This window comes from Osmia bicornis, chromosome 8 (genome assembly GCF_907164935.1).
Source record: "Osmia bicornis bicornis chromosome 8, iOsmBic2.1, whole genome shotgun sequence".
Classification (NCBI taxonomy): Eukaryota; Metazoa; Arthropoda; class Insecta; order Hymenoptera; family Megachilidae; genus Osmia; species Osmia bicornis.
Window position 1 is genome coordinate 7,994,416 of NC_060223.1, and position 15,789 is coordinate 8,010,204.

The following is a 15,789-nucleotide window of genomic DNA, read 5'->3' on the forward strand; positions in this document are numbered from 1 at the left end:
TTTAATACCTCATACTCTTAGTTTACGTAGGTTGTAAATGATTAAAAATACTAGATTATAAATTTGGACATGTTTACTAAGATTTGTCGTGAAAATCGAGTTGATAAAGTTCTGCAATTTTTTAAACAAGCCAAATATGTCATAACGTTACAGTAGTCTATTGAGTTTAGTCAGCGTCGCGCCTTTTATTGACCTATTCCATTTACCGGTAAGGTAGCAAGTAGTATAAGTCAACGCTTGTGGTGCTATCGTACTAAAAACGTTCTCACTCTTAGAAGATTTAAAAAATTGATTTTTTCATTCGTTTATTTAACTGTATATGATATCAAAAATATCCTATAATAATTTTATCAGAGAATTTTGAATATTAATGAAATTATAGTGGAAATTATAAGAGTATGCATGGCAAGCATAAATCACTGAAAGTGTTACAAAAAGGTTTTTGAAATTAAAAATTTGTTTTCAATCATAAGAAATAAAATTTTGTTGTTAAAAACATATTTATCGAAGGGACACATTTATCATTAAATGATCAGAAGATTTCACTCTTATCAACAGCAAATTTTACAGAATTCTTCTGTTACATTATTCTCACTTTATAATCGGAAATTGTTAGATGTGCGTAACATAAAATTATTGAATATCAATTGACGGTGATTTATCGACAAAAGGTATGCAGATTTTACTATAATAATATTAATAATAAAATAGTTGATACAAATTGATACCGAGTGTCTCACGAAACTGGGCCAACTTACATTTTTCTAATAGTAGAAAATAAAGAAAAATGTTATTAGCAAAAATTCAATGGCGTTAAATGAAGTACTACGTGACGAATGTATCGGTACCGGAAGTGGAGGCGTTTCAAACACTTGAAAGTCATTTAATTATTGAGTTAAATTCAATTATAAACAGTCTGTTGAACTTGGCCTCATAAATACTTGTTCATTTGGCTAAATAGTTGCTAATGACTCTCCTGATAATGCAACTACGTTAAGAGAAGATCTAGATAATAATAATGATAAATAAGAGGAGGTGATCATTCGAGTACTGATTCAGATCGAACGTGGAAAAACATTGCGACGTTTGCGTTTCGAGTAGTGAAATATAGATAGAAAAAAGGGAATGAAAGTCCATTATATCCGGGGGCGACAATATTAAGGGTGTGACGTTACCACAGAAAGTTGTGAACCAAGCAATTCTGTTTTTAGGAGGCTGTATTTACAGCATTGAATAAATCTTAAGTTATCCATTAGTTCTTGCTTTACCTGCGCCGAGATTATTATCAGTTACGATATGTGACAAAGTGCAAACTATACTCCTCTTTATCAAACTTCCTGTAAAGGCAAACTGAATCGCTAGAGATACAGTACGCAGTGCACTTAGGAGTTTGCTTCTATGAACCGTGTTTAATAATGTGTAGTGTACATTAGGTGCAATGTATTGTTTGTGTAGTGCAATGAATATTTAAAAATTTGAAAGTTCCTAAATCCTAAGGGCGCAAAATTCAAAGTTTCCAAAATTCTAAATTGCTAAATTTTTAAAATTCTAAGTTTCCAAACTCAATGCTTTCAAAATTTTGATCGATCAGAGAAAGCAGCTTTAATATATTAAATTTTTTTCATTTTCCTGAAATTATGAACACATACGAAAGATTGATTTTCTCCCTGATTGATATACCGGAAGAGCGTTATAAGAACATAAAGGAAAAAAAAGGAACGTGATAAAAGACTGTCGTGTAAAAAAAAGAAAAAGAGGAAAGTTGCTTACCTTATTTAAGCTAGAGGGTCGGGAAGCAAGGAGGCTCTCTCAGCTTGTCGACATAGTAGATACGATCAGCTGTTCACCAGGTCGAACGGTGGCCAGGAATTCTTCAGTTTCGAAAAAAATCGTCGACGTGCGCGATTGCTGAGTCGACGTTGCGACACCGACGAAACGTAAAGGACCTCAAGGACGCGAATGTAGGCCCGTGAATGACCCATCTTCGATCGAATCCAGCGATTTCTCGCTTGTCTTCGACTGCTTGCTGATTTATCAGATCTTCCATGGCCACTTCAATCCCTCGCTGCAATGTCGAATGAGATTATCGTTGCCAACAATTTTCTGGCAAACTTCTCTGAATGACAGGAAAGAAGGGATGCAGTAATTCACTCGTGTGGGAATTTTAGAGTACCTTAGGATTTTGGAATTTTAGAATTTTGGAAGCTTAAAATTTTGAGAGCTTAGAAACTTAGAATTTTGAAAGCTTAGAGTTTCGGAAATATTGACAATTCGATTTTTCAAATGATGTTGGTAATTTCATGTTATTGTCACGAAATTAAAGCGAGAAGTAATATAATGTGATATTATACAGGAAGAAGCAGCGATCACAGTTTATACCGATTATAAATCAAGTTAACCGACGTGCACCGAAACCCATGAAATCCTGGTCGAAGGTGGTAGTTAAGTTGTGGTTTGATTGACGGAAGCCAGTAAATGAGAGCATCGCTTCTCGAGCATGTCATACAAAGGTCTCGAAATCCACACTGACCAACGGTCTACAAATGGTTTCGATAACGAAACTTATCGAGAATCCTTAACCAAAGCGTAAAATTCATACGAAAATCTGTCTATTGTCCCTTAAAAACATCTATTTTCGATTCTAATCAATATTTTATTGATGGTTTTCAACTATGATTTCATGCCAATAATCCACAGATGAATTTCTTTCTACAATTGCTTCCCATTCTATATGTTTGCTTTCAAAATCAGCCTTCTGTCGGAATATACATTCAAGTATTGTGCGAAGGAAGAAAAATTGCCTCTGTTTTGAAGGATGCGATGAGGCAAGGCACAATGCTTCCCGACTTCGCCTCTAGCAAATATTTTCAGGTCGCTGTCACTGGTGCCATTGTGAAAAAAGTGACAAAATGACGAATCGCTGCTTTGTTTTTCGAAGATAGTTTCACAGAAGTGTATTCATATATTTCGAAATTCATTTTAAATTCTAAATTTGGATACTTTTCTATTCCTGAACCAATTGAATTTTTATAGACCGTGTTAGAAAATAATTTGTTTAATTAAATTTAACGAATCTAATATTAATAATACAATATGCAATTTAAAATTAAGCTTCTTGTTCTTTTATAATCTTGACAGCGAAACTGATAATTGCAGGTAATTACGGCATATTAAAATTGGAATTTTAATGGACATGAACAGAATTTACTGGACCCAGGAGGTGCAACATGCGCAATTACACGCATAGTGCGTTCATTTTAATTATTTGTGAACTTTCGCGGACAGTAATTTGGAAGCAGGCCAAAAGTTACTTGTCAAATGTTGCAACTATGAAATCAATTTACCAAATAATAATGAAAAATAAATGAAACACGGCCAATCAATGGAAACACTGTAGATTTTTATGGTATTCTTAAAACAAATAACAATTTCAAAAACTATACTTTTGTTATTATTTTTAATAAAAATTATTAAATAAATAAGAACCGCAAACCGCAGCAGGTTTAACCGAGACAATATATCATAGTTTTATTTTATTTTTCATTCGTATTGCAGTCTGGTATTGATTGACAAAAAATTCTATACCGTGCTATAAATTTTGTGTGTTTTAGTTCTGAAGCTTTCCTACGACGAAGCATTATTTGGTATCCAAAATTTTATCACCAGCAGATGGTAGTACACCCGTTCGTATTAGTAATCGCGATATTGATGATTGCCGTTAAACAATAGACTACAAATTATCCGCATATTGCAATGCAGGTTACCTAAAATTGGGTCTCTGGCTAATTGCCATCCTCCTCTTTCGGTTTAACACAAAAAGGTAAAGAGAAAAATGGTAGGAAGGTAATCTAATTCGTTGGAAGAGTACCACAAACTACCGACTGCAGCCAAGGATTAGAACTTTGTTCCCGCTTATTCAATTGATTTCGAATTAACTTATATACATAAATATTAGTAGGAAGTGTTTACAGTACCGAGCATAGTAGGCTCCCTCGGGTAAATGAGCTTCCCCTTCTCTAAACCCCGATCCGTACGCCTCAGCGGTCCCAGGGAGACTGACGATGGTGGGGAGAGGGCCCGCGTATGCAGACCCCCCACCACTTGCGTTGTAACATCTGCGCGCGAGAATTTGAATCTAATTTAACATTTAATTATTAATATTATAATACACGTAAATGTAAATATCAAATGATGGATTTCGAAATACAGAACGTTTGATAGAATTTGATGGAAATGATGACACACATTTTATTATAACAGATCAACCATTATTTATGTAAAATATTTATTAAACTCGTATCTATTATTCGGTTCACATATATCATAAAAAGAAGAGCCAAATAATATTTTATAATGAATCTTCTACGAGTATCTTTAATAAACGCCAATATATTTCACACGAATAGCATTGACCATTAAAATGTTATTAAATATTGGATTTCCATTTCAGATAAATTTAATCTGAACAGTGCAGGAGGGTTGAGATCGTTGTCTTTCTGATTTTTAAAATTTCGTTAAGTTATGAAAGGTTTTTGTTTCAAAATTTGAATGTTTAATTTTAGTTCATACCTTGTTGTACCCGTTCTGTAGGTCTAGGTCACGATTCAAGACTACTGTCATTAAGTAGAATAAATTTTTCATGAATAATCGTCTGGGTCATTTTGTATCGATTAAATTAAACCAAAGATAAGCTCATAAACTCACTTACCCTATAACAAAACTTATTTCAACTCATTCCAGTTCAAGACATTAATTTAAAACTTTTTTATTATACCAATTTACCGCATCTTCATTAAAGATATCTATACTATTATCTATCTGTTTTTATAATTAATGTGCACCCCAAAATTTTAATCCAATTACAAAATATATTATTTTTATCTTCAATAAAAATGTGATCAATTTAATAATAAAAAAATATTCCATTCATTTGTTGAATACAACTATTATAGTTTCATATGGTATCCAACAATTTTCCTTTGTCCAAAAATTCAACAGGGAACATGATAAATAAATTTCCATGTTCAGTTTCTGTTGTACCTAGTTTCCCCACATAAACTAGTATTTGTTTTTCATCCAACTATACGTGTATTCCAATAAACAAGCAACTACACTGATCCTTGTTTAAAACAGAAAAACTTTCTCCTCTCTCTACATCAATCCTTCAACCAATTATCCTTTTAACCAATCGTTTTACTCTAAATTCATTAAACTCGTACCATGGACCAGAATCCCAAAGAGAATCGGCCAGACCTCTACTAAACCATTGAACATCAATTAACATCACCGCGCTCGTTTGTTTTCCAGTTTTCGGCTGAAATAAATTTCACTCATATCGTTTGCGATAACAAAATAAAAAATAACCACCGACAAGAATTGTATACATTGCTGAGGAATACCACAAATACGATGAACATTAAAAAATTAAATCATTTATAGTCGTTAATAAAATGATCAATTTTGAAAGTAATATAATTCAGCAGGAAAATTTTTTTCAACGATCAGCTATCCAAAGGTTAATAGACTTAAATTGCAAGAAACATTTGGTATTGTTAAAATGATAGGAGCGATTGAAGCACGTGGTTTGAAACGGATCTAAGGGAACGAGCGGACGAAGCTTAAGAGGCCGATCTGCGCAAGCACAGGTGCAAGTTCGAGGGTATAAAGAGGAGAAGCTGGAGCTCGGTGCGCGCACTTTGTGCTTTATCTGTTTGTCATTCGCGTCGCATATTCGCTCCAAAGTTTCGCCGCGATTTCATACGTTTTTTCCACGCTTGCACGCGTTTCATTGACACGCTCCAGGTATTCGTGCGGAAATCCTTCGCGTTTTCATCGCACCGTTCGATTACACTGTCGATCCAGCCGCGTTCAGCCCGATCAGGTAGGTGTCCAGCATACATTTTTTTATTTCATTTCAAAAACATATAATTCAAAGAAACGCTGTGACAATGTTTCACGAAGAATGTGCATTTATTAATAATTCATCTGTGATGAAGTTTCAAAGGATAATCAGTGAACAACGTGGTCACAGTGTGATTCTTCTTTCGAAGAAAATAGATGAATTTTAGTTTTAAATTTGAACGAGTGTATTGTTAATGGTGTCGACAAATAATTGAAGACACGAGTGGATAAAAGTGTCATTTCAAATAAATTAATTATTTGGAACAAAGTTGATAAATTTTCAACTGGAACTTTAATGCACTGTTATTAATGGTAATGATGATATAGGTATATTTCTATTTTAATTAAAAAGAAATTAATTGAAATATTCTTCGAGTTTTTAAAACACAAAAGTATTATTATTCTTTGAAAATTCGAAATAGTAACAATAAAAAAAAAAGAAATATGCAATGGTTGCTTATGAGTGTAACTATATCGAAAAATGCATTTTGAAAAGAAATATGTTAGGTGACACCGTGTCTTCAATTTTAAGGTGACAATTATTCACATTAATAATGGAACACCTTGCTGCTTCATATTGCAAAGGATTATTTAAATATCGTGTTGCTTGCGTTTCGAAAATGTTATTCATTAGTAAATTATAATTTGTGAGTATATAAACAATTTCTTCTTAACAGAAATTTTGTAAAAAAAATTCTAGTGCTTTTTTAATTCGCTTGTTCACGAAGAAGATTTAAGTACTCCGTTATGTCAGGGCACATTCCAGTCAATTTATCTTTGCAATTGGTTAATTGCAGAGTACTTTATTAAGCTAAGAAATCATGTATGTTACAGCAACGAGTTTCCTGTATAGCAATTAACGTTTTTCAAGATTTGATTAGACGTTCTTTGAACCCACCTCTTAATTGTTTAACAATTTAACAGTTGATATTGAATTTTCTGTTCAACGAGACAATTAATTTAATCGTGAACGTGTCATCGTTCGAATATTTTCATGTATTTTTCAAAATTTCTACGTCACTTCAAAACCTTGAACGAGCGACACTGTGCGAAAAGTACAAAGTACCATTTAGGGGCTTTGTCATCTTAGGGCTTCAATTATGGCAAGTACCCGAGCTCAAAAGTTGCTTTAAGGCTGTCAAGTATCGAACAAGCTTAACGTGTTTAAAAATTTCGTATACTTTTGAGCCTAACGAAATTTTTTTTTGAATTCCATTTAATTCTTTTCATCAGTCAACAAGAAGTTCAGAAATATCATGGTTAACGAAGCATTGATTTTTCAACCTTTGAAATAAACTTCTGCAGTCTACGACGACTTTCTGCAGACGACTGACTTCGTTATCTTCAAAAATTGATAATCTATATCCATTGGAATGGCACCATTTATTTTTTATTTGCTATAAATTTGAGCAAATTTTAGAAAAATACTTTTGTTAGTATTCAATACGAAGTTTGATATAATTAGTTAATTAATATGTGCGAAAACATTAGATTCGATATGATACAATTATAAAGAACAATCCATGTTCATTTTTGTTTAATATGCAAGGCTATTTCCATTGCAATAGCTCTTTACACGAGGACAATAATGGACGGTGAACAATGAAATACAGGTTTTCACAATCGCAGTTATTACAGGATGATTGTCAATAAATATCAAACGTGAAGTGTCTATTATCTCTTTATGTCGCGTTGACGAACAAGAAGGCCGTGCGTTTCTGTGACTTTTAATGAAGAACGAAGGCATCGTTAATTCCATTATCGTACGTTTTGTGTAATTAAAATATTGAAGAAATCTTTTTTTTTAAATAAAAATAAAATAAACATTTTATTTTTGACTTATAAATTAGTTATACGAAATTGGATCGCTCGTTTAACGTGCTGATAAATAACAAGTAAACGATCGAATCATCCATCGTAGCACCCTGCTGTCAGAAATGGTAGGATATTCGGCGAAAAAATAATTAGCTAAGGCGGCCGAGCTCCATTTCTGCTGAAATTCCAATTATTTCGTTGCTGAATCGTGTTTCGATCGATCATTTAACGTCACACATACACACACGACCCCCCTGTTCTTCTTCGACATGAAACTTCATCGTCGCTCAGTGGTCCAATAATCTTTCTCCAAGATAAGAACGTTCGATAAGGAAACGCCACTTCGATGTTGATTCTCTTATGCAGCTTATCAATTTAATCTTGCATTAGTTTTTCTTCTTACTCTCGCTACCGTAATGGACAGCAATATCGTGAACATATTTATTTATTAATAACCAGGAAGGTTGCTTTTAGTGGATAAAATGGAAAACAGGCACGTATCGTGTTATATATAATGCATTATGTAAAGGAGTTTGGATGATGATGCTTGTGTAACAGATGGATTTTGAATGCCATTAGAAGTTTTTAGGGGGTTTCCAAATGCAACAACAATAATTTTTAATAAAATTTTATACGATTGTCAAGAGCCATCGAGTCGTGCAAGGAACTATTTATTTTTTTATTAAAATTTATTCTGAAGAAATAAAATTATCCCCCTCAGTTTGACAAATTTTTAAAAGTTTCATTCAAATCAGAATTGAAATTAATTAGGAAGAATTCATTTCTACTTTGAAAAAGCAACAAGTGGTAATACATTTCTAACAACATGCATATTATGCTTCATAAATTTATATATGTGTGAAGTGTAAAGTGAAGTTCCTTTATTATCTAATAAAAGTTATCCGGTAATAAGTCTATTCTCTCACTAAAAAATTAAATAGTTGAAATATTAATCCCTTGTAGATACTAAAAGGTATTCCTTGAAAGCATCAAAGTAAGTAATAAAGAGATTATTTATCAACTTTTGACGAACTATTTGCATTCAGGAATACCACGTAGAAAGTTTTCTTGTTCAAGAAACTACGAAAGAGTTTGGAGTAAAGAGAGTAATAAAGTGAGAACTATGAACAAAATATAAACTTATCCGGTTATAAAATCAACCTTGTATAACAGAGGAATGATGATTAAATAATAGTCCTAGAAATTAAAATTACAGGAGTGGAGTAGGATTTAAATTTCTACCTGGGGATTAGTAACACGTCGAGATTTTCACTTTTCTTCGTCGATAAAAGAAAAGTCCATAAAATAAGTCTCATTTGTAGGCGAAAGAGGAGATCTTAAACCAGCGTTTAAACACACTTTTTATTCGGAAAAAAATGAAGCGTTGCTCGACTAAAGCTGATTTACAGTGTCCGAAGTTTCGCCAACTCTGGACGTTATTCGGAACAGAGCAATTCTGTTTCTTCTCCCCGGAGGCAGCGTCGAATTTGACTTTTTATTCATGCCGCAGACGCAAATGCATTCGGAAGTTAAATTATTATTTTGCAACTACCGTGCAAATGTGTGGTCTGTTCGTAAAGCAGGCAAGCTTCGTTGGAACTTCGAAATTGCAAAACGAAATAAAGGAAAAAGAAAGAACCCTGTACGTGAGTTCGGATCGTCGACTAGTTTCATTCAAAATTAAAACGCTTCATCAACCGTTTTGGTTTTACTCTTTTTCTAATTACAATGCTAATGAGTGCACTCTGGTCATTTATGGACATTGTCACAATTCATGGTAAAATTTAATTTCAAATACCGATTTGACTTTCTTTGAAATAGATTTGGATAGATGTGTATAAGAGATCCTTGAATATTTTCAATATCGTAACTTTTGAATTCCCAAACAAATTTTCACCAAGTTTCTTATCATAAAAATATATTCAATCGAGCTGCAGTTTTCTGTAAAAATAGAAACGAAGAGTTTCAAGCGTATTCCACAAATTTACATTTCTTATTTATTTTAAAAATAAATTTTTCTAGTTAAATTCTTTTTTTATAAATATTAAAATATAAAATGTGTATCATATTTTTCACTTTTAATTATACTTGAATGACAATAAAAAGTAATAACCTTTCTCCTAATTTTAATTGCACATTTAAAAACGTGTATCCTATGAAGCAAAAGGGGTGGCTCTGCCAAGAAGGCCATAGAAAATTTCAAGAGAATACCTGCCCTTTATACATGCTATCAATTGTTCTCTTGTATTTGGTTTAGCTGAAACGATACACAGAGTGTCGTTCAATTAACTCGAGACGATGGAATCCAAAGGATTTAAGTGAGGGAAACGGGGCAGCCTTATGACGGCAATATTCAGACGCTCATTTCTCTGCGACCATTGAGAATCTGGTCTGAGTCGATGATACGTTTCTCGCTCAAAATTGGCACGATTTGCTGGCTAACAAGTAACCAGCCATAATGCTTTGAACAATACCGAAATAAAAGGGTAATTTTCCTTACATAAACAGGCACGAACTCACGTGAAACTTACAGAAATTATTTTTTGAAAAACTAATAATGATTATGATTATATACAAAAATTAATAGAAACAAGAATAAAATCTTCAAAAATTTTAGATTCACCTAAAGTATCCATCTAAAGGTTTGATTAATCAATGACCTAAATAAAGAAGTGATCAATAATTATCAATAGGCATTAGAACTAAAAGGACGATTTCGATGCTCCAATTTACCACGAGACTAATTCCAGACCGTAGGCCTAGTATTTTCACTAAATCCGACGCTCCTTTTTCTCTTTTTTCTTTCGGTTGTTTAGCCTGGAAATCGGAGTCCACCTGCGAAGGGTGGACTGGCTAAAGTTTCCTTCAATTTGCCGAAACAGAGATTACAGCCTGGCAGCGTGTCGTTTAAATGCTGCGATCGGTTGAACTACACAGTGATTGCACGTACAAATATACAATTAAGGGTTCATTTGGGAGACGCGACCTGAGAAATTCGACTGAACATTTTGTTAATTGACTATTGGACCTGGTAAAAGAGCGATAAGATAGTCGAACAAAAGTTCGTCCAGCGTATGACCTTTTCGTTGACTATTAAATTAGATGTCCTATGAAAAGATAGTTTTATTTTTAGATTCAAGTTTAACATAGATAGCTCTAAAATAGAATTATTTGATATTTTAGTGACCCAGCAAATTGAAATATCATACTAATAAACTAATTTCTAATATCGAGGTGTGAAAGTTCCTTATAAAATATGAGGCTGTCAAGGGATACACGTTTCTGGATTGGACCGCCCTGGTGATGATAAAGGTTATTACTCTATTACTGTCTAATATAATAAATCTGACCATCTCATATGGCAATCTAGAGACTCTCTTTCACCAAGTATCACGGTAAGATTGACGTTTCGATGCTTTTGGAATTATTTATCCCTTTAAGAAGGGTAGTTCTGTTGGAGAAAATACTTCGATAAGACGGATAGCTTACTCCCTATCAATATTGGATTACAATGAAGGACCCCTTAGCCTGTAATGCAAATAAATCCTTCAAAGTATAAATCACGTTTCTGCTTCAATACGGACTTCTTATTTCCCATTCGATATGTTAGTGTAATGTAGAAGTATCAGTTACGATTTGAATTCTTAAATCAATATGTAAAACTTTACATATACTCGCTTTTAAATTATTAACATGAATCAAATTTCAATGTCCTTTTTCCAAATAAATTTAATTGGTAACCGAGGATTTAGGTTAATGAAAATTTGAATTACGAGGCAAAGTAGTTGAAACGTTATTTCATAAACGATATCAATTATCTGTGATTATAATTTATAACACACGAATGGTTTTGAAATGAACGTCCTTCATTATCAAAATTTTTTGAAAGAAATCATCAAGTTTCATAAATCTCGTTGCGAAACTTTATGAAATTTATCCTCTAAATTTTAAAGCGAGTAATCTTTAAACAGAAAGTACTTCAGCCAAATCCATTGCTCGAATAAAATTGTTTCGTTTCAACATTTTTACTCGTACTCTTTGATAGATTATACATTCATGAAGGTAAATTATGGTATGTCAATACTGAAAAACTGAAAATTATTTCAAAGATTTCCCTCATCGAGGGTATTTCGGGATGCTAAAAAGCAGCAATTCAAAAGGAAAAAGAAGATTGATCGAGGTGTGAAATTCGTTCCCCGGAGAGAAAGTGACAAACAGCAAACATTGCAACTAACATTCTATAAGAGCGGAAAAATCTGCCACACCTGACACAACGTGGCTTCGTTTCGTACGTTCTATGTGATATATTACAAAGCCAACGAGAGATCGAACCCCCTATAACCCCATAAATTATCCGTGGTTTGCTCCCGAGCTTTTCCACCACATGCAAGCTACTTGAAAAATCTTCGCTTGCTAGGAAGAATTTGTTTTGTGCATGTTGCAACACCTGCTACGACGCAAATTTCTTTTTTTTTCTTAATACCATTTTGAATATCACATCAACATTTTATGGTGTAGTGATACCTCTAGTATTTTAGATTCTAATGATGCATTTGAAAAATAATTTTTCCACATTAAATTAGAATTATGAAATTTCGCAAAAATTTTAAAAGGAACCGATAGTTCTGCTTCAAGCCCGATGCAATTAACTTCGTTTAAGTTCCCAGTAACCAGCTTGGAACAATTTCCAATCGCACAAAGCAGCTGCAATAACAATATTCCGTAGCCCTCAAAGTCGAAGCTTCCTTTAAAAGTATCATTTGTATCTCTCACGATGAGAAGAACAGGCTATTCAAGAGCTTGGTGAAGAAAATAACGCGTTTATGCTTTTTCCCGACTGAAGACGCAACATTTTGCTAATCACAGGTTAATGAGTTTCATAATTTAACCCTTTCCTAGCTTGTTGAATAATGCAATTTATAAAATATCTACTATAATACCTATGTTTATAATTCATTTCTCGTTCAGTAGCTTATTCTCAAAGTTCGCAATTTTTTAAATTACTCAATAAATTAACTTTGAGAAGGTAATTCTGCGTCGAAGATAACAGCGTTATAAAGTCAATTATAAAGAGGTGAAGTTCTTTGTTTAGAAACTGTCTGCAGACTTTACGCTTTCGTCTTTTCTTTCTTGGAAAATCTAGTTTATGAAATTACTTTCAAGATGAAAGGACAAAGGCATTCAATTTGATTATAATGCGTGATGAAAAAAATCATGTAACAAATGAATGTTTGGTTTTTTGTAATTTTTTCAATTTGTCTGAAACCAAGGAACTCCAAAGTGTTGAAAGGTTTAAGCTCAGCCCATACTTTAATTTTGAAGAAAAATCAATCATGTTCGGGGTAGCTTGAAGAGCGACTAATTAAGAAAATTGTAATTTCCAGAAAAAGTTTGTTCATTATGAATTTACGGTCCTGCTTTTAGTGGATCATAAAACAAAAGTGTAATTATGAAACGATGAAGAGGGAAAAGTAAAAACTTCGACTCACCTTAATAAATATTGTAATAAAAATAATTAGGCATAATTTATGATGATCAATTTCCTTCCTAATCTGCTTACTAATTTCTACCAAATAACAAAATTAAATTATAAATCAAATAATCTATAAACATATAAATCACATAAAATGACATAAAATTTATGAAATATTTTAAAAACATTCGAATAGATAAAAATTCTGTCATTGTCGAAGTAATATTAATTACATGATACGAATCTATGCGTATCAATATGAACTGAAAACTGCTTTAATTAAAATATGATATGGAATATGGGAATTTATCAGATTACTGCTTCATGTAACGAAAATGAATGCATCAGCCTATGTAATATTAACGCATACACGTCTACGCATTTTGCAATTAATATCGCAACTGAATCGATTCGGACTAGAAATGAAAGGTTTAATAAAAGTTCTTTGTATTACACACATTGAATTTAAAAAAAATAAAAGACACCATAAGGTAAAGCAAAAGTGTAAGCAAATAACATTGATCAAATCGTAATTTATTACACAGATCACATTTTGCAAATGTGTCTTTTTCTCTAGATAAAGGCGTACTTTCGGTATGCAAAAGCAGAGAATCAATCATTGTTTTTCAATCTATGAATCACACTCGCTACGAGTGACTGATGACATTTATCTAGTGTGATAACTTATACAACTTTCCTGGATAAAAGGATATAGAACGGAACACGTGTTGCTCACTTCTATCTTATCGAGCTTGAATAAAGTAGGAGAAAATCATTCGCATATTATACAAGTCAGTTTCAATCAATCAAGTGAGTAAGTCATCTTGCAATTTTACAGACATGCAATAAATAAATGAAAGGTATTCTCAAGGTAGAAGTGTCGAAACATTTAATTACAGTAATCCAAATGAAATTTCATTAGTAGTTTGAGTGTTACTGAAATTCAGCGCTGTCTATAGTTTCATTCACATAGAGTGACATTAATAACCCGTTCTTCAAAGTTCATGTCCACTCGCCTTCAGTAATTGTTACAACTAATGAGGTAGCTTCCTGTTTCCCCGTGTTGTAAATTAGAATTCCTCGAATTGTACGAATACCATTGAAAATAGGAGGATAAAATGATGAAAATTTAACTTTGTTATATAATTTTAACATAGTGAATTAAAAAATAAAAATAAAAATAATAAATGAAATATTAAAATTTAGGAAAGGAAAGAGGAAAGCTAATAACTCTGGTGTGACGTTTAAGCTATCTAATGTAAACTAATCAAACTCCACGATTACTTGATTTCAGTAGCGTTCACAGAATTTAAGCAGACGAATTGCAGTTTGCTTAGCTCCTGTAGCGATTTCTCAATTTCTTGACTCAACTAATTTATCGGATTACTACGTTTTACAAAATAAAATACGACCTCTTCTCTGAACACTGAATTTAATCATAGAAGGATATAAAAATTTTCATTAATCCAAACAAATATTGATAAATTCTGTTGTTATTTAAGATAATAATCTGATCGGTTTCAATGCTCACATCACTTCATGGTTCCAACAACGATGAAAGATTTTATATACTGCATTAATGACTTGGTGAACATCGTAGTTAAAAATAATTAAACGCTGACGATCGATAATGCTGGCCAACCAGTAATATCCTGATAAATGCAACGGACGGTCATCAAAATTCTTGGACCTATTTAAATATACGGTACAATGTCGAGGTTTAAACCTTTTTGCGGTCGTCCGATATATCGGACACGCTTAATTTCGCTAATTAGCAACGTCCAGCCTGATTAATTTCATCGTCGTCCTATACACGGTTATCTCGTTTTAAAACAATTACGTTTAATTATGTCGACAATTATCGAACATTTAACACGATATTTGTATAGTGAAAAACATAAGAATTTACAAAAGATTATTTATTTCTTGCACCAAATCACAAATGAACTCTTTGTATCGCTACAATTAAAAATTATATTCTTACATTTGATCAGTGTTTTATTTATACACAATATCAAAGTTCATGAAAAAAAAAGTAGGACATAACGATCGAATGGCCACAAGTAAACAAGCATAAACAAATTTTCATTTACTCGGAATAGGTCGATAACGATTCAGCTGCGTTTACCGATAAAAAAAAGAATGTTTGATTTAATCTGATCTCTCTAGTTGTTCGGAAAATTGAAATACGAACACGAATAAAACGACGTTCGTGCTAGCCAGCAGTTTACGCCGATTTAAAACCCGAAATTTCACCGACAAATTGATATAATACTATTTGACGTATTCGGATGTAAATTGTGTTCAAAACGTCGCGCTGATATTTACACGGTGGTGATATTACACAGAATGTGTGACACACACGCAGTTATGCACGAAATAATTTCACCTATATGTGAAATTCAAAGGCATGCTACACACGTTTCGGGCAAGAATTTCAAAAGGATCTTTTTTTCGCTTATTGATCCTTAAAATCGTTTGAATACTGTTTAATTTTTTTAGGAATATTCTAAAGGAATGGCATAACAAGATTCGAACAAAAGGCTTGAAAATGTATCATAAACGTCTAAATACTGAGCACCTAATATTATTAATGCTTT

At 32.7% G+C, this 15,789-nt stretch overlaps 2 protein-coding genes across 5 annotated transcripts in view; one reads left to right on the top strand and one right to left on the bottom strand.

The window, feature by feature from the left end:
* LOC114878085 overlaps nucleotides 1–15,789 on the bottom strand; it is a 49,701-nt gene that overhangs the window by 10,874 nt on the left and 23,038 nt on the right. For 2 of the 4 annotated variants that reach the window (XM_029191486.2, XM_046286924.1), the window contains exons 3-4: nucleotides 3,975–4,115; nucleotides 1,771–2,065 (exon numbers count right to left, since the gene is read on the bottom strand). The exons of 1 other annotated variant lie outside the window; for it this stretch is intronic. The gene's annotated coding sequence lies outside the window, so the exon portion shown is untranslated. The remainder of the gene's footprint in view (nucleotides 1–1,770; nucleotides 2,066–3,974; nucleotides 4,116–15,789) is intronic. One more of the 4 variants, XM_046286922.1, reaches the window with a different exon arrangement.
* Nucleotides 5,676–15,789, top strand: part of LOC114878086 (calexcitin-2) — a 31,829-nt gene continuing 21,715 nt past the window's right edge. The window contains exon 1 of the mRNA XM_029191487.2: nucleotides 5,676–5,881. The gene's annotated coding sequence lies outside the window, so the exon portion shown is untranslated. The remainder of the gene's footprint in view (nucleotides 5,882–15,789) is intronic.